General features: G+C 47.0%; 1 protein-coding gene and 2 non-coding genes across 6 annotated transcripts in view; 2 read left to right on the top strand and 1 right to left on the bottom strand.

The window, feature by feature from the left end:
- Positions 1-2,579: 2,579 nt before the first annotated feature.
- TRNAL-CAG lies at positions 2,580-2,662 on the top strand. The gene has a single exon. It is a non-coding gene; the product is annotated as a tRNA-Leu (tRNA).
- A 428-nt stretch (positions 2,663-3,090) lies between these two features.
- On the bottom strand, positions 3,091-3,173 carry TRNAL-CAG. Its single transcript has one exon. It is a non-coding gene; the product is annotated as a tRNA-Leu (tRNA).
- A 255-nt stretch (positions 3,174-3,428) lies between these two features.
- Positions 3,429-25,637, top strand: part of CCL22 (C-C motif chemokine ligand 22) — a 45,666-nt gene continuing 23,457 nt past the window's right edge. For 3 of the 4 annotated variants that reach the window (XR_004682881.1, XR_004682879.1, XM_035025135.1), the window contains exons 1-3: positions 3,429-8,527; positions 9,588-9,744; positions 11,621-11,707. The gene's annotated coding sequence lies outside the window, so the exon portion shown is untranslated. The remainder of the gene's footprint in view (positions 8,528-9,587; positions 9,745-11,620; positions 11,708-25,637) is intronic. The other variant, XR_004682880.1, reaches the window with a different exon arrangement.

The raw sequence follows: 25,637 nt of genomic DNA, 5'->3' as shown, positions 1-25,637 counted from the left end.
GGCAGGGGTTTGTTCCCATTATGCTTATTTTTTCTGTGACCTTATATTTACCGGTAATGATGCAGATGTCCTATTATAGCCATATTATAACATTCTTCTCAAAATACATTTATTACAGTTTTAAAAATGAGGCTATTCCAAGGAAACACTTAGTTTTTAAAAAGTGCACACAACCCTTGCATATATGGTCAAATGGCTTCACCAAGGGTGTCAAAACCATTCACTAGGAAAAGGGCAGTCTTTCAACATACAGTGCTGGGAAAATGGGATGTCCACATGCAAAAAAATGAAGCTGGACCTACCTTACAACATATGTGAAAATTAACTCCAAGCCTGGCTGGCTCAGTCAGAGGACCATGTGACCCCATCTTGGGGTCATGAGTTCAAGCCCCACATTGGGTGTAGAAATTACTTAAAGTAAATAAATTTTTTTTTTAAAGCAACAACACAAAGACCTAAACATTAAGCTTAAAATTATAAAATTCTTTTTTTTTTAAAAGATTTTATTTATTTGACAGAGAGAGACATAGCGAGAGGGAACACAAGCAGGGGGAGTGGGAGAGGGAGAAGCAGGCTCCCCGCTAAGCAGGGAGCCCGACGCAGGGCTCGATCCCAGGACCCTGGGATCATGACCTGAGCCGAAGGCAGACGCCCAATGACTGAGCCACCCAGGTGCCCAAAACTATAAAATTCTTAAAAGAAAACGTAAGGGAAAAAATCTTCATGACTTTGATTTGGCAATGATTTCTAGGGTATGACGCCAAAGACACAGGCAACAAAAGTAAAAATAAGTAAATTGGACAATATCAAAATTAAATTTTCTGTGCATCAAAGGACACAATATGTGAAATGGCGACCTATGGATTGGGGGAAAATATTCGCCAATCATATATCTGACTCGAGGGGTTAATTTATGGTATATGCAAAGAACCCCCTACAACTCAATCACAAAAACAAAGTGAAAAAAAACGGGCAAAAGATTTGACTAGACATTTCTCCAAATAAGATATACACATGGCCAACAAGCACATGAAAAGATGCTCAACACCACTATTCATTAAGGAAATGCAAATCAAAACCACAATGAGGTATCTTCTCACATTCAGCCAGGAGCCCACAAATACAGGGACTCTCCAATCCCCTCACTGGCTTTTCCACCAAGAGGCTATCCAAGCCTTGTCTTCAATGCCTCCAGTGACGGGGATATCACTATCTATTCAGGCACCCTGTTTCCTTTCCAACAAGCTCCTTCCTTCCTTTCTTTCTTTTTCTTTCTTTCTTTCTTTCTTTCTTTCTTTCTTTCTTTCTTTCTTTCTTTCTTTCTTTCTTTTCTTTCTTTTCTTTCTTTTCTTTTCCTTTTCTTTCTTTCTTTTTCTCTCTCTCTTTCCTTTCTTTCCTTTCCTTCCTTCCTTTTTTTTCCTTCCTTCCTTCCTTTCTCCCTCTCTCTTCCCTTTCTTTCCTTCTTCCTTCCTTCCTTTTCTTTTTTCCTTCCTTCCTTCCTTTCTCTCTCCCTCTCTCCCTTCCTTCCTTCCTTTCTCTCTCTCTCTCTTCCTTTCCTTCCTTTCTCTCTCCCTCTTTCTTTCTTTCCTTCTTCCTTCCTTCCTTTCTTTCCTTCCTTCTTTTCAAGATTTTATGTATTTATTTGAGAGAGAGAGCGCACAAGCAGGGGGAGCAGGCAGAGGCAGAGGGAGAGGGAGAAGCCGGCTCCCCGCTGAGCAAGGAGGCCCCTATCCGGACTCAATCCCAGGACCCCGCGATCATGACCCCAGCAGAAGGCAGAGTCTTAACCAACTGAGCCACCCAGACGCCCCCAAGCTCTTTTTTCTATGGAAAACTTCCTCTGTAACTACCCACCCATTGCATGCCCACCTCAAACCCCGGTTCCTGGAGCAAGAAGGACAGACCGACACAATCCCAAACCGTTGTACACATCAGGCTTTCGTAGTCGGATAAATGGTCTCGTCTCCAAATTTAACAGCCTCCAACTTTTCCCCTGTTCAGTGTATCAAAAAGGTATAAAAGCCAACTTTGTCTGGATGAGGCTCCAGTTAAACAGGTGTGGAATGGGATCCCGTTTCCCACGGCTTCCAGTCCTGAGGAGCTCATGGCAAAGTCCATCACAGAGCCCTCCCTTCCAAAAAGAATCGTCTAACCCCCCCTCCCCACTACCCTCAGGGGCCCAGCAATAGTCCCCACCTTTGCCACGGATAATAGCAGTCGTTAAAAATAATAGCACATCTTCAGGTTCCGAACCTTGGCGAGTGGCTAGAATTTAACAATATAGTTTCTTTTCCATTGTGTTTATTTTTAGGGTTATTTTCGATCGATGGCAAGGGAAACTGGTTTTTCGTTTCTGCTCAGGCTACAGAGTTTCCACTTAACACATTCGTAGAAAAAAGACCGAATTAGTTGAAGGTTAACAGTAAGCCTCGGCAACACGGGTGGTTTTTACCTGCGGACGACAAAGACCGCCCGTCCAGACCCAGAGCTGCCAGCTTACCCGGCTGCTTGGCTAGTTTTCGAGTCGCGTGGCACGGAAATAGCAACTACATGGAGTCCTTCAGCCTTCTTTGCAGGAAGTCAGGATGGCCGAGCGGTCTAAGGCGCTGCGTTCAGGTCGCAGTCTCCCCTGGAGGCGTGGGTTCGAATCCCACTTCTGACAACCTTCACGTTTTGCCCTTTTCCTCCCGCAAACTTGGAGGAGACCGTATACATTTGACTACCCTAAAAAGGGATCTGCGGTACAGATTGGGGCTTTCTTTTTATAGTCCAAAGTCAAATTAATGTCATTAGGAAGAAAATGCCTGTTAAGAAGGAAATACTTGTACTGTAAAGAGATTAAATGGAGATCTGGGGGGAGGGGGATGGGTTAGCCTGGCGACGGGTATAAAGGAGGGCACGTATTACATGGAGCACTGGGGGTTATACGCAAACAATGAATCATGGAACACTACATCTAAAACTAATGATGTAATGTATGGTGACTAACATAATTAAAAAAAGAGAGAAAGATTAAATGGAAACCATCCGAACGTGTAAAGTATCACCTAGTTAATCTACAGCTGTTGGTGAAAAACAAAAAAGGTGGCTTGTCAGGAGTGGGATTCGAACCCACGCCTCCAGGGGAGACTGCGACCTGAACGCAGCGCCTTAGACCGCTCGGCCATCCTGACTGCTCGCTCGCTGTTTTGCAAGCAAACCTCTTCGGAATAGCTCTAGTGTGCGCATGCGTAGCGAACAGCACGCGGGGTGGAGGAGGGAGGGGGCGGGGGGAGGGTAAGGGAGGGAGTGGGGGGCGGAGGGAGGGAGTGGGGCGGGCTTTGTTTCGCGCCGGGTGTTGGGAAGAGCTAGAAAGGCGCTCTGGCTCGAAGGGGCGGGGCGAAATGGGAGGAGGAAGGGCGGAGCGAGGCGCCGAGGTGGCGGCAGAGGGCGCGCGCAGCGTGCTGGAGACTCGAGAACGCTCCCTTTGACCCGCGGGCATTCGTGGCTCGGCCGAGCACTCCTGCATGCGTGCATTCACTCACGATTCAAGTCGGCGTATCTGCCAGCACCCTGGCATTTCTGCACACACTTCCTGTGCATTTCCTGCACGAAGCAGTCAAGCTCGCCTTCCCGCACTAGCGTAGAGATCTCCGTTTGCTGGCGCCCGTACCAGGTGAAATCGGGATATCGCAAGGTCTGATCGCACGCGTCTCGCGTTCTCCTTCCGAACATTTGTCGAAACTGCAACTTCACATTTTTATGTGTGTTACAGCCATTTATTCGGATTCGGGGTTCCGCCGCGTCCTGCAGCGGCACAGCGGGATACGCGCTCTGTTCCTGACCGTGTCCCTAGAGCCCAAACCGGGTTTGACACACAGTAGGCGCGCAGGGAACGTCTGTGGATTAATCCTTCCCTCGCCTCCCCCTTTCCTGCATTCTGTCATGTGGTGATTCACGTTTCCTCCCCAGCTACCGCCCCTCACCCCCGCGCCCCGCCTCGGGGGGAAGCAGATCCCCACCTTCGCAGCACCTTCCGCCCCCTCCCTCCCTAACCCCAGACTCACGCCTCCGGCTCCGACCAGGGACCAGAAGACTTACGGGCCACGAGGGCGCCTTTCTCCAGGGGATTTCCGGGAGGGAAAAGGGCACTTCCACCCTCCCAGGATGTCATACGCCCCAGTTCGAAGGCTCCCCCGAGGCCCTGAAGACGCAGCTCCTAAAGAAGGGCAGGCAAGAAGGGGGGGTGAGGGACAGGAGACAGAGGTTCTGGCAGGACTGGGCCCCTGACTGGCTGTGTAACGTGGGTCTGAAAGGTGACTGAGCGTGACTTCTGTGAGCCGACCCTCCACCCTCGAGTCCAGGCGACAGACTCAGAGACTGTGAATAGTGGAGTCACATTTGCCCCTCAGTGCCCTCCGACTCACCCAAGATGGTATCACAGAGCAGCCTCAGCCAGAGAACATTCCCTACCAACCCAGGCTCAGGTCCTGATTATTTAGCTGGTGATGAACCTCCCCATCCCCTTTCCTTCTCACAAGTGCCCCCTCCTCATTGGCTGTCAGAATTTATTTCTTTGGGTTCAGCAAGAACCTCTTTTATATCTTTTCCTGAAATACAAATTGCCCTGGACACTGGAAAGGGCATCCACAAACATTTAGAGAGCACTTGCTATGTGTCAGACACTTCTAGATGCTGTCACAAAACAGAATTTCTGCCCTCAAGATATGTTCAAGCATGGGGTGAAGGGAGAGAGAGAAGAAATAGGTGAATGGCAAAATGGCAAAGAAGGTCAGGTGTTGATAAGTGCAGGACAGAGGATGTGTCAGGAAACCTGTAAGGTAACCAGGTATCCTGTAAGGTAACCAGCAGTCCTGTCTGGGGCACCAGTTTCGGCCATCTGATTTGATAGGGCTTTTCATTACTTCTACATACAAATGAATCTCGTGCATAGAGATGCAAGTGGATTTTGTTGGGGTGAATTGCAATTAATGACTGTCTCCTGGATACTGACCATTTTTCCCATCTACTTATAAATTCATTTCATCATTCCTGATTGCCAATATACATGTGTCTTTAAAGATTTATTTATTAGAGAGGGAGTGAGGAGAAGGGGCAGAGGGAGAGGGAGATAATCCCAAGCAGACGCCCCTCCAGCTCAGAGCCCTAGGCAGGGCTCGATCCCAGGATCCTAAGATCATGACCTGAGCTGAAATCAAGAGTTGGAGGCTCAACAGACTGAGCCACCCAGGCACCCCATACATGTATCTTTGAATTCTCCCTAGAACCAGTTGTAACGTCTTATTGTTTCCTCAGAATTAATGAATTCCATGAAATCTTTGACTTGGTTCATTTTATATTTCTATGAGAATCATGATTTTACCTTTAAAAAAATCTCCTTTAACCATGATCAGAAATGACTAGGAGCTCTCATAGGAAGGATGGTAAGGGAGGGCCTCCCTGAGGAGGTGACACTGAGTTCGACAGGGAGAAGCAAGCAGAATCAAAGCTGGTGGCATTCTACGTGGAAGGCATAGCCAATGCAAATATCCTGAGGCAGGGAGGAGTGTGATCTATTGGAGGGGCAACAAGCCAGTGGGACAGGGATATGGATGGAGGAGGCTGAAGTCCGTATCACACAGGGCTGGGATGCCAGGGAGGGGAATTTGGATTTTCTTGTGTGTGTGGTGGTGTCACTGGAGTGCTTTAAGCAGGGGAATGATCCTAACTGGATCCTTTGAAAATGATTCCTTTGGCTGCTGTGTGAATGGTGGATGTGAGAAGCCAAGAGAAAAATCAGAGCCCAGGGAGAAGGCCATGAGAGATGAGGTGGCTAGACCAGGGAAGTGAAGACTGCAAAAGGTGGCTGAATTCAAGATTCAAGATGTGTTTCGGTGGTAAAAAGAACTAGCCTTGCTGGCTGGCTGATGTGCATGTTGGGGTGCAGATGTGGAGAGACGGGACACAGAGATGGGACACAAAGTCACTAAGGCCATAGAGGGGCCAGAATCCTAGGTACTCACAACTTCTCTTTAAAGCAAGTCATCAGATAGGGGCTGCTAGCTCCCCACTCCTGCCCCATTGCAGGAAGCTAAGGCTCAGACAGTCTGAATGACTTGCCAGGGTCCTCTGGAACCTCCAGAAGCCTCTGGAACCCCCCTCCCTCATGCCTTATACTACCAACCTTTCTGAGTGCGTATCATTTTAGAGATGAGAAAACGGGCAGGCAATTGCTGGAGCCCAAGCCAGCCCCTTTCTGTCTGCTGCCCTCCCGGCCTGGCTGGGAGAAAGTGCTCGCTGGTTGGGCTGTCAGTGCTGAGGCTCCTCTCAGCCCTATCTTCTGAGTTTGGGTGGATAGTCAGCTGTCCTCCCTCCACACTTTTCAGGTTCCAGACTCCTGGCCTGGAGGAAGGCTTTTAGGATCCCATTCCTAAAAGCAGGTAGCTCAGGCCTCCAAGACCAAAAATGGGAAAGGAGAGATCCTGTTTATCTCATTTTCCCCCTTAGCAGCAGCCTAGATATCAACAGTGGACCATAGAGGGACAGGCCTCACCCAGTCCCCACTGTGGGCCTTTGTCCAGCTTGAAAGAGGAAAGTCCCCTGAGCTCAGCCTGGGAAGTCCACCAGCACTTGGGGATGCCCCAGCCTGGCTCCTCTCGTGCTCGGCTCCAATTAGTCTGGATGGAGTCCGTGGCCAGTTGGCAAGCTGGTGCTCAGCCAGCCGAGGGTCCCGAAAGGGGGATCCTTGCATTCCTGTGACCTTGGAACACATCACCACCTCTGCCTGGGGAAAGAGTGGCAGGAAGCTGAGTTTTATGGGTGCCTTTTTTACACCCATTCACTTGATGTTCATAACGGTACCACAACGTAGGTTTTCACTGCACCTATTTCACAGAGAAGGAAAATGAGGCTCAGAGAGGCCAAGTAACTTACCCAGATTCGCCCAGCTGATAAGTAGAGCCTGATTTTTCTGGCTCAATACCCCTTCTTGAGTACTACTGGGGGCCTAGAACTGTGATAGGTGCTTTCTTTACATTTGTCTTTAACAACAACAACAGAAAAACCCAATGAAGGTTGCCAAATGGCCAGCGAGACTTTGTGATGTTATCTTTACTCCTGTTTTTATTCTTGGAGGAGACTTAAAAGAAAGGCTAGGCTTTTCCCAGCCAGCCAGGCCAAGCAGCATGACCAAGTGTTTGTGTTCAGGCTCTGGTTTCCTTGGCAAAGCTGGGGGTACAGAAATCATCAGGCGCCAGCAACAAAGCCCTGCCAAGGCCCTGGTTTGGGCATCCCGGCCTCCTGAGTGGGGAGCCCAGGGGTGAAGTGGATGAAGCAGGCGTGGATCTCTGATGGGACGGGATGGGAACGTCTCAGTCCACCCAGGTCCAGCCTTGGCATAGTCAGAGGTAGATGGCCCAGTTTCCCGATTTTGAGTGGATCACGTGGACAGTGGTGACCAGAAGGGACCAAAGGCCAGGAGCTCACTTCCAAGTTCTCTGGACCACTTATCATGCCCCCGAAGCCTCGGGTCACCCTAGAAAGAGAACCCCAGGAATGGAGTGGACCCTGTAGCCCACCACTCTGATAAGCAAGGGGCACAGAGCCTATTTTAACTTGAGGCAGCTTGGATAAGTGGATTCTGGAACCACTCTGCCATTTGCTAGCTCTGTGACCATAGGTGAGTTACTTAGCTTCTCTGTTCCTCAGTTCCCCTACCTGTAAAATGGATTTAGGAATAGTATCTGCCTCAAAGCGTTGTTGTAAAGATGAAAGAGTTAATGCATGCCAAGCTGGTAGAGTGCCTGCAGAGAATTATGTGTTAGCCTAGAAAAAAGAAAGCCCTGTGCTGCTTCTGGCCCCTGGTGGATATTGTGGGGCAAGTCTTCAGCTGCCAAACTGACTTTTCAGAGAGTGTCGTAGGGCCATCCCCACGACCACAGCAGACCCCGACCAACTGCCACATTAGAGCTAGCCTTGTTCACCTCTCTAACCTCGCCTCCCACCTCCAGCCCCCTACCCCCGTCTTGCTGTTTCTTCAGTGCACAAAGCATGTTCCCTCCTGGGGCCCTGGCACTGATATTCCCTCTGTGGAGCCATTTCCCGCCCCCCACCCCCCAGCTTATGCAGGACTGCTTCCTTTTATCGCTCCTGCTCCGTGTCAGCTTCCATGTCTTGGCCGCAGCACCCTGGCGAAGGTGGCCCCTCGCCTTACCTCCCGTTTGCTCTCTATCTGGCCTCCTTCTTGCAGATTCGAAGCCTCTGGGCTCATTGGCTGGCTTCTTTGCTGATCATGCTTCTGTCCTGCTAGGCTCTGTGCTCTGTAAAGGCAGGAGCCTTGGCCATTTTGTTCACCAGTTACTCCCAGCAGATAGCTCAGCACCCGTGACACAGCAGGAGCTTGATGAAGAAGTACTGCATGAGTGGATGAATAGACGGACGGATGGATGGATGGATGGATGGACGGACGGACGGACGGACGAGTAAATTCCCTGGGCTCTTCAAGCCAGTTTTCTGTCCCTCAATGGTGGAGCTCAGGAAGCCTCCCCAGGTGAGGCCCCCATGACCCCTTGCGTTCCCCTCTTCATCTCTGACCCGCATGTCCAGCTCGTTGCATGGACACATCACCTCCTCGTGCCCATCTGGTGCTCAGGCACCTCCAGGTCCCCTCACTGGCCCCATCTGCTCTGCCTCTTCCAGCTAAAAGGCTTTTGTATTCTGCTTAGGGTCCCTCCAGCCCAGGGCTTTCTCTCAGGCAGGCTGAGTGCTTAGAGCAAGGGGGGAGGGGAGATGTACTGGCTGAGGTTTAGACCCCTGACTAGTCTCCTGGCACACTCCCTACGCCCACATCCATGTACCGGAGTAAGCTTCTGCCCTGTTAGCTGGTTAGCAGGGCTGCCCTGTGTGCCCCCCCCACCACTTTGACCCCTCCTTACTCCTGACTCCCCGCAGTCCACCAACCCAAGAGCCTGCTGTTGTCTGTTCTTGTTGGCAGGTACCATACTTGTCATTAAATATTTTGAACGTATCCACAGGACTAGATTATGGCTCTCCTGTTCTACCTGACGCTCCATTGGGAGCCCTCTTTGGATTCAATCCAACCCTGACTCTGGCTGCCTCCCCTTCCCATCACTTGTGCCTCCTCCTCTCCACTCCAGTCTTCTGGTACCAGCCTGGATCTAGCTGTGCCTGAAGCCATCCGTGCCTGGTCTTTTCAGTTTCAGGAGCCAATGCCCCTTTTCACTTAAGACAATCTAATGTAAACTTCCGCCACATGTAATCCAAAGATGAATACAGCCTAGATCTCTTCTGGCCAACATGGAAATCACAAGGTGGCTTTGAGCATTTGAAATGTGGCTGCAGTGAATTGAAATGGGTCATAAATGAAATATACAAACTGGATTTCAAACAAAGTAGGACAATAGGCGGAAACGATTTGATTATCAATTTATAATATTGATGATATGTCAAAGAGATCATATTTTGGCTATGTTGCGTTAAATAAAAAATGTTATTAGAATTGATTTCAACTGTTTCTATTTACTTTTTCAGTGTTGCTCCTAGGAAAATTTAATTATGTATGTGACTTGTGTTATCTTTCTATTGGACAGTGCTGGACTCCTGGCTAATCAGCAAAACATCGGGAAGCAAGAGATCAGAGCCTATCAAATGAAACTAGGCAGCACCCTGGGAAAAACTCCAATGATGCCAAAAAAGGCAAAGAAGGACAGGTCTGGTCTGCAGGGATTGAGAGGAAGGGCATCCCAGGTAAGGGGCATCGCGTGAGCAAAGGCCTTGGAGTGGGACTCAAACAAGATGGGTCTGAGGACAACCGAGGGTGGCATAGAGACTCGAGGGTTAAGATGGGCCACTGATTCCTCCAGGGAAGCTGGGGCGGTGGGTCTTGGGGAGGGTGCAAAACAAAGAGACAAATATTCCACTTGCCCACCATACATTTTCTGTGTGCATCATGAGGACCCAGGGCTGGTGTATTTCCCCAGCTGTGCAGAGTCAGTTCTGGCCCCTGAAATGCTGGAACCTAGGATTTTAGGCTATGTCCCATGACCAAGCCCATCAAAATGGGGCTTCCAAGGCAGGAAAGAGGAGCCCCGATTCTGGGTAGGGACAGGAATCAGCAGCTACAGGCCTTTCCCACCAGTGCGGAGCCAGTCAGAGCTTCCACATTTCCTCCAGAAATTCTTTCATCTTCAAATAGCTGCAGGTTTTCCTCTGAACTTTTGTTATGCCTACCAAAACAGAACACTGTTTTTTTCTGTTTCCTGCAGTGCCTTTTTATGCCCACTGGGATCCAGATTCTAGAAGAAATACTCATGTCCTAGGGACCTCAAGAGAGGATAAGGATATGCCAGCAGGGGCCTGGGCAGGTGACAGGTGGACTCTTGGAGTCCCAGGAGTCATCACTGAGTCATACAAAATCAGGGTGCCCTGTGCCCCAGCCAGAATCTCCCTGGGGGAGCTGTGCTCCGCAAATTCACTACTTTTGCAATACAAAAGAAAAAAAGCCATGAAAATTACTTTTCACTGTAAAAAAAAAAAAAAAAAGCATTACTGACACCTCTGGTGTTCTCCAGAGGTTTCAGCAGATATATAGGGCGAGTGTCTTGGTTTTCCAAGCTCCCTGTAACAATGAGGCAGGGTCTGATGCAGTAGTTTTCTAGGTCACACGGTCTGAAAAAGATTCAGCATTGTTGCCTTCACTTGGCCCTCAGCTCTCCACTGGACACCCCCTCCCCAGGGAAGCTGAGCCCAGCCGGGCAGGTCCCCCGTCTGCGCTAGAAGTGCATCAGAACCCCGGCATGGTGTGTGGTTACATGCATGTGTGTGTGTGTGCCTGAACCTCAGGCCACATGTGCCCCCACCAGACCCCACACTCCCTGTGGGCAGGGCTTGCCTGGGCTCTTCATCCCCCACTGATCCCCAACCTGACGCCTTGTAGGCACTCTGGAAATATATTTATTTATTGATTGATTTTAAAGATTTTATTTATTTATTTGAGAGCGAGATAGTGAGAGAGAGCATGAGCAGGGAGGAGAGGGGGAAGCAGGCTCCCCGCTGAGCAAGGAGCCCGATGTGGGACTCTGATTCCAGGACTCTGGGATTATGACCCGAGCCGAAGGTAGACGCTTAACGAACTGAGCCACCCAGGCGCCCCTGGAAATACTAATTGAACAAATGAATGGATAAATCCTACATTCAGAATCTTTCCTGCCAGATATTTACCACACCTCCACAAAGGACCTCAGTCCCTGTGTTCTAAGCCCCAAGATGATATTTTAGAAGAAGCGATTCTTTCCTAACTTCTGGCTGTGGGAGAGAAGTTTCTTTTCTCTACCTAGTCCCCCAGTTGAGTGCCCACTCCGCACCAGCCCTAGGGGCCCCAAATAGGTGTGGGGGCAGGAGTGTGTGTTCCCATGAAGTCTCTCCCATGTCCCTGCTATGTTAAGGAGCTACATTTATAGGGAGCCTCAAATTAGACCGAATGTGCAGGTTTCTATCCTCTGAGAACTATTGGGGGAAACTGAGGCAAGGGATTCAGAAACATTCTGTGAAGCCAGCAGCTGGGAGAAGGCAAAGGTCACCGGGGTTGGGCTTCTACCTCTGCGCTCGGATTTATATCTTTCAGCCCTTCAAGATATCTGTGCCCATAAACCTCAGGAGGCAGGAGCCATGAGCCGTGCGGTTCTTCACCAAAACTCCGCGAGGCACCAGGGTGAGAACAGAAGCCATAGAATCTTGGCCAGAAGGGGAAGGGCATGGGGATACGGGTGCCCGGCTCGGGCTGCGGGCAGGTGGCGTCCACTGACATGAGAGCAGGCTTAGGAAACAGGTGGAATTCGATTGGGCAGAAGAAGGCAGGATCTCTGCAGACAGCTTGACAAGACGGGGATGTGGCCACTCTAGGGTGAGCTCTGATGACGGGGGTGGGCCAGCGTCTGTGTCTATGGGTGCGTAGAAGTGTACGTCTCTGGGAGTGAAGAGCGTGTGTGTGAGTGTGTTTATGCACATCGCACACGTGTGATTAAGCGTGTGTGAGTGTGCGTGCTGGTTTAGAGATGGATGTGTGTCCGTGGGGGTGAGGGCGCCCTGCTGGGCCAGTGCGGGTATGGGGGGCCTTTTTGTGTGTCTGGCTTAGGGGCTGTGTGTGTGTTGTATGCGGGTGTGAGGATTTGCCTGTCTGTGTGGGACAAGGGATGGGGCAAAGAAGCACTCTAAACTTGGAATGGAGCCATTCAGGGCTTACACCTCTGATAGATTCGTGGGAATTTGTAGACTTGAGGGCAGGAGAGTCAAGTTCAAATCTCAACTTTGCCACTTTTCAGCTGTGTGGCCTCGATAGTTTCTTCTTTTTAAATTTCGATTTCCTCATCTATAGGATGTGATCATTACCCTTACTGCTTCCCAGGGCAAGAAACCGGGTACCTCAGTTCACTCTGGGGAGAGAGGATGAGAAAGGAGTTCCCATTCTCTGTGCTCTTGGAATTTCTAACCATGAGCATGTATTCCTTTTATCATAAAAAAGATGTTGGAAAAAGGCCTTTGTGCTCTGGAAACCCTCCCCACCTTTCTCAGTCTGACTGGGGAGATGCTTGTGGTTCTGAGGATAGATGACCAAGATGGCCACAGCCAGGGCATGAAGTTTTTTGCCAGGGGACAGGCCCTGAGGGTGGGCAGGCTCTGGGTGGCCTCCCTTTCCCCAGGAACCAGCTGGGGATGTCACTGTCTAACTTATGGAAGACAGGGATGCTGCTTCCAAGGAGGCCCTCTGGCTTGCATTCCAAGGAGAATTGAGCCCCAGTCACCCGCTGGAACAGGTCCTACAGAGACACAGGGGTTAAATGAAATGGAAACTGTTACATGCTTATTTTCTTTTTCTTCCTTTTATTATTGTTTTTGTTTTAGTACCCCCCACCCCCACACCAATGAATCACAAAAAGCTATTATCAGAGATTCCGATGGGCAGGGGGGAGCTTTCACTTTCCTTTTTGTGCCTTTCTTAATGAGGATTGAATTTCCCAACCATGTATGTTTTTCTTTCTGTCCCTGACTCCTCTTTCTGCAAACATCAGGAAGTCTCTGGCCAGAGATCCCTGCCCTTTGAGGGTTTTCTTCTTTGAATCCCAGTGTGTTAAAAGGAAATTAAAACCTTAGTCACTGTTATAACATTTTAAAAATACCAAAATGCTAGGGGAGCCTGGGTGGCCCAGTCGTTGGGCGTCTGCCTTCGGCTCAGGTCATAATCCCAGGGTCCTGGGATCGAGCCCCACATTGAGCCCCACATTGAGCCCCACATCGAGCCCCACATCGAGCCCCACATTGGGCTCCCTGCTCGGCTGGAAGCCTGCTTCTCCCTCTCCCTCTCCCATTCCCCGTGCTTTTGTTCCCTCTCTCACTGTCTCTCTCTCTGAAATAAATGGATAAAATCTTTAAAAAAAAACAACAACAACAGGGATGCCTGGGTGGCTCAGTCAGTTAAGCGTCTGCCTTCAGCTCGGGTCATGATCCCAGCATCCTGGGATCGAGTCCCACATCGGGCTCCTTGCTGAGCGAGGAGCCTGCTTCTCCCTCTGCCTGCCTCTGTCTCTCTCTCTCTAATAAATAAATAAAAAATCTTAAAAAAAAAACCAAAAACAACAAAAACCAAAATGCTGAATTTCAATACTTTACAAATTTTTTACATTATATATATTTTTAAAAATTTTAGCAGGCACTACACTTACATAATGTAAGAATTTGAAAAACTCCCAACATCCTTTCCTGATTAAAAAGAAAAAAACAAAAACAACTCAACAAACTAAGAATAGAAGGGAACTTCCTCAACTTGATAAAGGGCATCTATGAAAAACCCACAGTGAACACCATACTTAATGGCGAAAGATTGGGTACATTCCCCCTCTGATCAGGAACGAGACAAGAATTTCTGCTCTGCTCTCCTTTATTCAACATTTAATTGGAGGTGATAGCCAGGAAATTAAGCAACAAAGAGAAATAAAAGGCATCCAGATTGGAAAGGAAAAAGTACATTATCCCTACTTGTAGATGATATGATTTTATACACAGAAAATTTTCAGGGAACTAAACGAACAAACAAACAAACAACCCTTACTAGAAACCCTACTAGAAGCAAAAGTAGTACTGTAAGATGGTGGTGTAGAAGGTCAATTTATATCAACTATATTTCTATATACCACTCATGAACAATCCAATAATAAAATGAGGAAAACAATTCCATTCAGAATAGTATCAAAAAGAATAAGATACTTTGGAATAAATTTAATAAACGCCGTGTAAGAAGATTTGCACAGTGACAATTATAAGTCGTTGCCAAGAGAAATTAAAGAGGTCTAAATAAATAGACATTCCATGTCTCTGGATTGGAAGACTCATTTTCTTTTTTTTTCCTCCCTTCTTTTTTTTGTGGGGGGAGGGGCAGAGGGACAGAGAGAATCTTAAGCAGCAGGCTCCACGCCCAGCACCGAGCCCAACTCGGGGCTCCATCTCACAACCCTGAGACCATTACCTGAGCCAAAAGCAAGAGTCAGAAGCTTACCCTCCTGAGCTACCGAAGTGCCCCTGGGAGACTCATTTTCTTTTCTTTTTAAAATTTATTTGACAGAGAGAGATAGCCAGAGAGGGAACACAAGCAGGGGGAGCAGGAGAGGTAGAAGCAGGCTTCCCGCTGAGCAGGGAGCCTGATGGGGGCTCGATCCCAGGACCCTGGGATCATGACCTGAGCCAAAGTCAGACGCTTAACGACTGAGCCACCCAGGCACCCCTGAGACTCACTTTCAATAGGGAATTTCTTTTCTACTTGACTTATAGATCTAACTCAATCCTTATCAAAATTAAATTCATTTTTTTTTTGCAGAAATTGAATAGCTGTTTCTAAAATGTATATTAAAAGGCAAAGGGCATAAATTAGTGAAAAGAATACAGTTAGAGAGCCTAACTTCCTAATTTCAAAACTTACTATAAATCAACAGTAATAAAGAAGAGTGTGGGACTAAGAACAGACACATAGATCAGTGGAACAGAAGCAAGAGCCTGGAAATAAACATGTACATTTATGGTCAATTGATTTTCAACAAAGGAGTAATTTAGTGGGAAAAAAATAGTCTTTTCAACAAATGTGTTGGGACAACTGGATACACACATGCAAAAGAATGATGGTGGACCCCCCATATCACACCAGCCACTAATTTTAACCCCAGATGGATCAGAGGCCAAAATGTAGAGTTTAAAACTGTAGATCTTTTAGGAGAAAATCTCTGTGGGTTAGGGAAAGGTTTCTTAGATATGACAGCAAAAGAACAATCCATAAAATTAAAAAATTAATAAATTAGATTTCATCAAAATTTAAAACCTTATGAGTCACCATTAAGAAAATCTAATCACTAGAAGTAAATATTCATAAATTATGCATGTGTTTAAAGATGTATAGAACGCTTTGTAGAACACTTACTGCTCAGAAAGAAGACAAATAATCCAATTCAAAAATAGGCAAAATAGGGGTGCCTGGCTGGCTCAGTTGGTGGAGTATGCAGCTCTTCATTTTGGAGTTGTGGGTTTAAGCCCCATGCTGAGTGTAGAGATTACTTAACAGTAAACTCTTTTAAAAAATAGGCAAAATTGGGGCACCTGGGATCGAGCCCTGCATTGGGCTCCCTGCTTAGCGGGAAGCATGCTTCTCCCTCTCCCACTCCCCCTGCTTGTATTCCTTCTCTCGCTGTGTCTCTCTCTGTCAAATAAATAAATAAAATCTTTTTAAAAAATTAAAAAAATTAAAAAATAGGCAAAATAACTGAATAGATTTTCCCTTAAGAAGCTATATGAACATCAGTAAGCATATGATAAGATGTTCAACATCTTTAGTCGTTAGCGAAATGTAAACCACGATGAAATACCAATTCATACCACAAGAATTACTATAATAAAAAAAGACAGATGATAACAAATGTGAACAAGGATGAACCCTCATAAAGTGATGGTGGAAATGCAAAATGGTACCTCCTATTTGGAAAAGTTTGGCAAGTTTCTTAAGAAGTCAAACATAAATTTCTATATAACCCTAGGAATATTTACCAAAGAGAAATAAAAACATAGGTCTACACAAAGACTTAAATATAAACGTTTAGAGCAGCATTATTCATGATAGCCAAAAAGTGGAAACAACCCAAATGTCCATGGATGGATGAATGAATAAACAAAATGTCGTATACACATACAACGGAATGCTGTAATTCAGCTACAAAAAGGCATGAAGTACTGATGCATGCTAAAACATGGATGAACCTCAAAAACACTATGCTAAGTGAACATAGGCAAAAACAAAGGGCCACATAATGGATGATTCCATGTCTATGAGTTTTCCAAAAAGGGCACAGCTGTAGAGACAGTAATTAGTTTAGTAGTTGTCTGGGGTTGGGGAAAGAGAAAGGGAAGTGATGGCAAATGAGCATGAGGGCTCTTTCAAGGCGTAAGGGAATGTTCTAAAATGTCATTGTGGTAATGGTTGCACAACTCTACTAAAAATCATTGCATTGTACATTTAAAAAAACAAAACAACAATAAAAGAATATACAATTTATCCATTCTACCACTGATAAACATTTGGGTAGTTTCTAGTTTGGAGCAATTATAAATTCTGCTAATGTGGACGTTCTTGGTATATGTCACTTGGTAGACATATGTACACATTTCCCGGAGGTGTATATCTAACAGTAGAATTCTGGATCACAGGGTATGCATACATTCACCTTTAGTAAATACTGCCAAGGAATTTTCCCGAGTTTTCTCCAACTTACCTCTCCATCAGCAGTGTGTGAAGTTTCTCGTTGCTCTACATCCTTGCTGACACTAGGATTGTCTGTCATTTTCTTGTCAGTCCTTTTGATGGGTGTGTAGTGGGTACCTCATTCTGGTTTTAATCTACATATCCCTGATGACTAATAAAGTCGAACATCATTTCAAATTTTCTTTGTTTTTTTGGCCATTTGGAAATCCTCCTTGGGAAATTCTGGTTCAAGCATTACTGCCCCTTTTTTCCCCTTAAGTAGTCTGTCATTTTCTTAATGATTTTCATAGGAGTTCTTTATATATTCTAGATAAGAGCTTTTTTATCCCACTGTTTGACTTTTCACTTTTTTAACAGTGTTTTCTGGTGAACACAAATTTTAGTTTTAGTGTAGTCTAACTAATCAGGTTTTTTCCCTTTATGGTTAGTACTTTTTTTTTTTAAGATTTTATTTATTGGGGCGCCTATGTGGCTCAGTTTGTGAAGCGATTGCCTTCAGCTCAGGTCATGATCCTGGAGTCCCAGGATCGAGTCCCGCATCAGGCTCCCTGCTTATGGGGAGTCTGCTTCTCCCTCTGACCCTCCCCCTCTCATGCTTTTTCTCTCATTCTCTCTCTCAAATAAATAAAATTTAAAATTTTATTTATTTATTTGAGATAGAGCAAGAGTGAGAGAGAGAGAGAGAGCGAGCACAAGCAGGGGGAGCAGCAGAGGGGGAGGGAGAAGCAGACTCCCCGCTGAGCAGGGAGCCCGATGTGGGGCTCGATCCCAGGACCCTGGCATCATGACCTGAGCTGAAGGCAGATGCCTAACCGACTGAGCCACTCAGGTGCCCCTATGGTTAGTGCTTTTTAATATCCCCAATTAAGAGGTTGTGTCCTCGGGTGCCTGGGTGGCTCAGTTGGTTAAGCGACTGCCTTCGGCTCAGGTCATGATCCTGGAGTCCCGGGATCGAGTCCCGCATCGGGCTCCCTGCTCGGCAGGAGCCTGCTTCTCCCTCTGACCCTCCCCCCTCTCATGTGCTCTCTCATTCTCTCTCTCAAATAAATAAATAAAATCTTAAAAAAAAAAAAAAAGAGGTTGTGTCCTACTTCAAGACCTTGGAGATATTTCCTGTTTTCTTCTAAAATATTTATTGTTTTTCTTCTCACATTTAGATCAACAATCAATCTGAAATTCATTTTATGTATGGTTTGAGGCAGGGGATCAATATTTTTTTTTCCATTTGGATAATTGATTGATACAATACTTTTTTTTTTTTAAGCACAACAGTTTTATAGTAAGCCTTGATTTTGATGGGTAAGTCCTCCAGCTTAGGTTTCTTCCTCAAATTGTTTTGGTAATTTCAGATCTTCTGCCTCTCCATATAAATTTTAGAATCTTCATGTAATAAAAATCATCTTGTGATCTTTGACTGGAATTACATTAAATCTGTAGACCAATGTGAAGAAGTCAGAAGTAGACTTCTTTACAATTTTGAATCTTCCAGTCCATGATCATGGTATATTCCTCTATTCATTTAGCTTTCCTTTAATTTTATTTTCAAAAACATTCAGCGGGGGGTGACTGGGTGGGTCAGTCTGTTGGGCATTTGACTCTTGATTTCAGATTGGGTCATGATCTCAGGATAGGGAGATTGAGCCCTGCGTTGGGTTCCACTCTCAGCGAGGAGACTGCTAGAAATTCTCTCTCTCCCTCTGCTCCCCCAATCAATTAATCAGTCTTAAAAAAAAAAACATCTGGCGGTTTTCAGCATTGAGGTCTTGTATAACTTTGATTAGATTTACTTCTAGGTTTTTTTTTTTTTTTTTTAAGATTTTATTTATTTATTTGAGAGACAGAGAATGAGAGACAGAGAGCATGAGAGGGAGGAGGGTCAGAGGGAGAAGCAGACTCCCCGCCGAGCAGGGAGCCCGATGCGGGACTCGATCCCGGGGCTCCAGGATCATGGCCTGAGCCAAAGGCAGTCGCTCAACCAACTGAGCCACCCAGGTGCCCTACTTCTAGGTTTTAATTATCTATGGTATTGATAACATTTTAAAATATCAGTTACAATTTTTTAGTTTTCATTTTTAAATTCAAATATCTATTTTTTAAAAATATTATTTATTTATTTATTTGAGAGAGAAAGAGCATGAGTGGGGAGGTGGACAGAGGGAGAGGGATAAGCAGACTCCCCACTGAACAGGGATCTGGACTCAGGGCTCCAACCCATGTAGAGGCTTAACTGACTGAGCCACCTAGGTGCCCTTCAAGTATCTATTTGTATGTTACTTGTTTATAGAAATATAATTAATTGTTGAATATTGACCTTGGATGCAGCAACCATGCTAAATTCACTTATTGATTTCAGTAGCTCATCTGTAGATATTTTTGGGAAGTCCTCTGTACCCAGTCATGTCATATGAATAATGAGAACTTTATTTTTTCCTTTGTAATTCTTATGTCTTTTATTTCTTTTTCTTAACTTACTGCACTGGCTACCACCTCTACTACAATGTTAAAGAGAAGTGGTGTGAGTAGTCCAAATTGCTTCTCTAATATACTACCCTATTTATAGGAAAAGAGGAGACTGTGGCAAATATATGCACATACATGCTTAGAAACTTAATCTTTCTGGAAAGATACACTAAAAACTGGGAACCTATTACTAAGGCTTCAGCTGGTGGGACTAAGGTTTAAATGTAGAGCCAATGGTAGCCACCCCAGATCTGCCAGGGGCCAGTGTAATGGGCTGGTTGGAGAACTCAGTCCTACAGGTATGCTCTGGAGTGGAAGGATAACCTATCCCATCAGACTTTGAGACCCACAGAGCAGAATCACAGCCACGTTGGATGCAGGAAAAGGGGCTTTCACCATTGTTTTTTAGAGAAAAGACTCTTCATTCTATGTTTCCTGGGCATTTCATGGTCTTGCTTTGCTATTGCTTCCTTTTGGGACTTTTATCCAGCATCTCAAAAACTCTCAAATCTGTAAATCACCATAAAAATGGTTGTTGAAGAGACTGGCAAGAGCAGTTACTTCTGGGAAGGGTAACTGAGGGGCAGGGGACAGGGAGAGAGGTTTGTTTCTCAGTTATACCACAGACACATGTTTCAGACTGAATGTGTCCCGCCAAAATTCATTATGCTGAAATCTAATCTCTAGTGTGAGGTTGGAGGTGGGGCCCCTGGGAAGTAATTAAGTCCTGAGGGAACAGCCTTCAGGAATGGGATTAATGCCCTTATAAGAAGAAGCCACAGAGCTGGTGTACTCCCTCTTTCCACCATGTGAAGATAGAACGAGAATTTGGTAGTCTACAACCCAGAAGAGGGCCCTCACCAGAGGGTGACCCTGCTGGCAGCCACTCTGGAAAACAGTATGGAGGTTCCTCAAAAAGTTGAAAATAGAGCTACCCTATGACCCAGCAATTGCACTACTGGGTATTTACCCCAAAGATACAAATGTAGGGATCTGAAGGGGCACATGCACCCCAATGTTTATAGCAGCAATGTCCACAATAGCCAAACTATGGAAAGAGCCTAGATGTTCATCGACAGATGAATGGATAAAGATGTGGTATATATATATATATATATATACACAATGGACTATTATGCAGCCATCAGAAAAATGAAATCTTGCCATTTGCAATGATGTGGATGGAACTAGAGGGTATTATGCTAAGTGAAATAAGTCAATCAGAGAAAGACAAGTATCATATGATCTCACTGATATGTGGAATTTGAGAAACAAGGCAGAGGATCAGAGGGGAAGGGAGGGAAAAATGAAACAAGATGAAACCAGAAAGGGAGACAAACCATAAGAGACCCTTAATCTCAGGAAACAAACTGAGGGGTGCTGGAGTGGAGGGGGGTGGGAGGGATGGGGTGGCGGGTGATGGATCCCCAGTGGGATCCTTAGAGACAGTCCCATCCATCTCCTTAAGTACCATTTCCTGTGTGTCCTTATGACATGTCCTCATCCCAGAAGTCATGAGCACATCCTGTTCCTCAAAGCCACTGGCTCAGATGGGGCTCTTCCACTGACACTTGAGTCAGCTAGGGAAGGCGGCCACCTCTTCTGGCTCCATAGCCCCAGGCTGGTCAAGGCGGACTGGCGACTGGAGACCCCTGCCTTCCTCAGACCAGGGGAGGGGACTGAGCTGTTCAAGGGAGCCCCAGTGCCTCTCTGCCCTTGCCCACTCTTCCCCATCCCAGTGGTTTGTGGGAAGTCCACGTCCCTGCCTGGGAGGTATAGGCAAATTCTTTCTGTGTTAACAGATGGCCATAAATCTGTGACCTCCTTCTCTAGTTGACTTGTCCTGCAAGAGTCTTCTGGAGCCCTTAGGCCAGAGGGCCACTGCCTGGGGGAAGGTGGGGGTATCTCTCTGCTCCATCCATTCCTATATTCCCACCTTCCGTAGAGAATCTCCTCTGTCTTGTCCTAACCCCTGAGGTTGGATCCCAATCCTGCAGCTGGGATTTTCCAGAAGCTCCACTAGCCCTATTCCCAGAATCTCCCCCTCTCCATCACCCTTCAGGGCTCTCGAACACTGGGCAAGAGTGGGGGAAGGTTTCATGGAGCCCCAAAAGAGCAAGATAGAGACAAGCTCAGAGGAAAGAGCACTGGAGTCCACGGACATTCTGCCTGTGAATAGTAGCAGGTGATAACTCTGCCCAGCTCTCTGTTATGTGGATTGACTTAATTAATATTCACAAAAGTCATTTGAGGTGGGGACTCTTGTTTTCCCTGTTTTCCAGAGAAGGAAACAGGCACCAAGGGGTTAGGTTGCTTGCCAAGGTCCACAGCTGTAAGTGATAGAGCCGGGATTCAAACCTAAGTAGTTTGATTCCAAAATGTGGGCTCTCGACTCGTATATTTTGCTGCCTCTCGCAGTCCTCGGGACCTCTGAGTTTTCGGCCATGCTGTTCTCTTCTACTGGAATGCCCTTCTGCCCTTCTCTACCTCCCAAAATGCACCCTTCCAGACCTATCCGAATGCTTCCCCTCGTATGCTCCCCCACGCCCACCAGGCAGAGTTCCACGGCATCCTCCGCTAGGCTGCCAGGCTGCCACTCCTTTCCACCTTGGTGTGGACACGCCATGCTGGCTTTGCCCAGTCATGACGTTGCTCCACAGCGAGCCATGAACATTTCCAGGCAGGCTCTGGGCCTTGTCCATCATGGTGTCACCAGCCCCAAGCACACAGCTGTAGACCGATCCAAGAGCTGTTCAGTGTTCCAGATGAGGCTCACCTCAGCCTCTGCCTTTCTGGCTCCTGTGGGATTTTGGATAAATCTGGGGGCCTTTGGATAAATCACTCCTCTTCTCTCGCCTCAGAACCATCTCCATGGTTCCTAGGAGTGAACTTTTGCTCTAATTGTTCCTCAGCTGCTGAAAGCCCCATCTCTCCCTGCCAGGGAAATCACCTGGGGACTCTCCCTCCATAGGCCATTCTCTGGGAGAGAGATGGGAGCTGCTGGTTGGGCCAGTCCTGACGTTCTGGGATTTCAAGCCGGACTTGGAATGTCCTGGAGGAACGTCTGAGTCACCTTCCTGTCTAAGGAAGGAATTTGGCTGCTCTTCCTGGGGTGATGAAGGGCCAGGAAATATCCTGAGTCCGCTGTCCCAATTCTACTCTTCTTGCCCAGGCCTGAGGGGGAGGGTCATCTAGTAACAGTACCCCGTTGATAATAGTAATTGTTATGTAGTGGGGGCACCTGGGTGGCTCAGTCATTAAGCGTCTGCCTTCGGCTCAGGTCATGATCCCAGGGTCCTGGGATCGAGCCCCGCATCGGGCTCCCTGCTCCACGGGAAGCCTGCTTCTCCCTCTCCCACTCCCCCTGCTTGTGTTCCCTCTCTCGCTGTGTCTCTCTCTGTCAAATAAATAAATAAAATCTTTAAAAAAATAATAATAATTGTTCTGAGGTATTATATACTACTCCCAGTACTGTGCGTTCCCAAGCCAGGGAAGCAGGGCAGCAGGGTGGTTAGGACAATAGGTTGGGGTCAGGCCAGAGCTCCAGCTCCAAGGCTGCCATTCCTTCATCTCTCCAAGCCTCAGTTTCCCCATCTGTAAGTGGGACAAGAGTGCTTTTCCTCCTGGGTCTCTGTGAAGAACACACTAGTAAGCCACACAATGCCTGGCCTGTAGCTACAGGTCAAAACCTGGCTTTGACCATTGCATAGATGAGATCTGTGGGCAACTTGGATGCAAACAGTAGGTTTTCTATTTTCTTTAAGGATTTTATTTAGAGAGAGTGAGAGCGCTAGCAGGGTGGAGGGGCGGAGGGAGAGAGAGAGAGAGCATCTCAAGCAGACTTTGTGCTGAGCATGGAGCCCCAGGAGGGGCTTGATCTCATGATCCTGAGATCATGACCCAAGCAGAAATCAAGAATCAGATGCCCACCTGATTGACCCACCTAGGCACCCCAAACAGGAGGTATTCTAGTCACCTCCATGTCCCCAACATCCAGCACATGATAAATATCCAAAAGTCCTAAGAAAATGTTCCACTTTTGGCTCTGCCCCAGTGGCTGTATGTCTTTGGGCAATTTGCTTTCTCTCTCTGGGCTCGCCCTCTTTGTCTGGAGGTGGATGTGAATTTTTCTAAGCTTACACTTTAATATCAAGGCCCAAGGGAGTGGTAGGTCACCTTAGGGATTCTGCAGTTGGCAGAGCTGGCCTGGTATGACTTCTGTCCTTAATGCTAACTAGCTATGTGACATAAGAGAAGTTCTTTGACCTCTTGAAAACTCCGTTTCTTTATCTACCAAGTGTGCCCAGATTCTTCCTTCCTCTCAATATTGTTCTGAGACTCCAGCACATGAGGAATCCTTGGCATAGACCCAGAACATTCTAAGTGCTCAGTTAAAGATTACTTAAGAGAGGGAAAGTGGGGGCAGAGGGAGGGTGGTTGTAAATCATGTGTGTGGGAACTCTGAAGAGGGAGCAACAAACTCCAGCTGCTGAGGCTTAGAGAGGAGCTCCTTGGAGAAGATTGGCCTGAAGGCCCAGAGAGGGAAGGCGACCTGCTCAATGCCACACAGCTGTTGCAGCAGAGCTGAAAGGGGCTCCACAGGTTTGGCCCCAGTTTGGGCTGGAAGGCAGCAATCTGTGACAGGGGCAGGTACTGGCTCTCAGATGACCCCTAGGGAAGGGGGATGCTGTTTTCCAGTTTGTACTGGGAAGGTCTGATGTCCTCTCCTCCTTCTGAGAAGTCAGAGGCTCCCAAAACAAACAAAGCTTGGTCTGGTTTTTTGTTGTTGTTTTGTTTTGTTTTAAGATTTTATTTATTTATTTGGACAGAGAGAGACATAGCGAGAGAGGGAACACAAGCAGGGGGAGTGGGAGAGGGAGAAGCAGGCTTCCCGCCATGCAGGGAGCCCGATGCGGGGCTCTATCCCAGGACTCTGGGATCATGACCTGAGCCGAAGGCAGACGCTTAACGACTGAGCCACCCAGGTGCCCCAAGCTTGGTCTATTTTATTTCATTCAATGAATGATTTGTTTTACATAATATGCCTCAGCAGGGACAGTTTTTCCCTGCCGATTTCACCCTCCTGCTTGAGGAATGAGCTTCAGAATGGGAGGCAAGACTGGGTTCTACAGGTCTCTGGGCCTCAGTTTCCCCTTCTGTAAAATGACCCGGTTCTACAGGTATTCATGTACTCTTGCAAACTATGTACTCTTGGGGCGCCTGGCTGGCTCAGTCAGCAGAGCATGTGACTCTTAATCTTGGAGTTGTGAGTTCGAGCCCCACGTTGGGTGTAGAAATTACTCAGAGGGGGAGACAAACCATAAGAGACTCTTAACTCTAGGACACAAACTGAGGGTTGCTGGAAGGGAGGTGGGGTGTGGGGGATGGGGTAACCGGGTGACAGGCATTAAGGAGGGCACTTGATGTAATGAGCACTGGGTGTTATATGCAACTGATGAATCACTGACCTCTACCTCTGAAACTAATCATATATTATATGTTAATCAATTGAATTTAAATAAAAAAATATGACACATACACAAAGTAAAATCTTTGAAAACAAAAACAAAACAACCATGTACTTTTGCAAGCCACTGAGATATACTGTAAAATGGGGGGGATGAAAGGAACAGAGCAGGGTGCAGAGAAGACTGCAGCATTAGGAGGGGAGGGAGGAATGAGCTATATATACATCCGCTTGCAGAAGTAGAAAATACTCCGCAGGGCTGCGTGAGGAACTGGTAAGAGGTTGCTTCTGGGGAAGGAAACCAGTCAGGGATGGAGAATTGTTTACTGTTTCTTCTATTGTACCTTTTTTTTTTTTTTTTAAAGTAGGCTCCACACATGGAGCCCAATATGGGGCCTGAACCCAGGACCCCAAGATCAAGACCTGAGCTGAGATCAAGAGTCAGATGCTTAACCAACTGAGCCACCCAGGCAGGCCCCCCTATTCTTTTGTACCTTTTAAAATAAAATTGTCCACTTGGGCTGTGTCATTCCCCAGCCCTCCACATTCCATTTCTGGCTAGTCTGTGGATCTGCTGCTTTTCCCAACCCGTACTGAGACCTCAGACTAGCTGTGATATTTGCCTTCGTGATTGCCTCCTCTCAGCATGACACTGAGATCACGGTTGTTTTTGACAATGCCTCAGGGCCTGGAATTTTCTGCACTTGCTCCAGAATGAAGGCACCCCTTTCCCATCACTTTGGTAGACCGTCTACACCACGGAGCTGAGGGGAGGAGAAATATGGCTGCGCCTCAGGCTGAACACTATAGACTCCCGCTCTTCCTGTTCAGGTTCAGGAGATTCTCTCGAGTAAACGTTTCTCCATTTCTTGAGTGTTGTATTAGTTTTCTGTTGCTTCTATAACACCATATCACAAACTT

The sequence above is a fragment of the Mirounga leonina genome, unplaced genomic scaffold (genome assembly GCF_011800145.1).
Source record: "Mirounga leonina isolate KUSES-001 unplaced genomic scaffold, KU_Mleo_1.0 Mir_180, whole genome shotgun sequence".
In the NCBI taxonomy this organism is placed as follows: domain Eukaryota; kingdom Metazoa; phylum Chordata; class Mammalia; order Carnivora; family Phocidae; genus Mirounga; species Mirounga leonina.
This window is presented reverse-complemented; position numbering and strand designations above follow the sequence as displayed.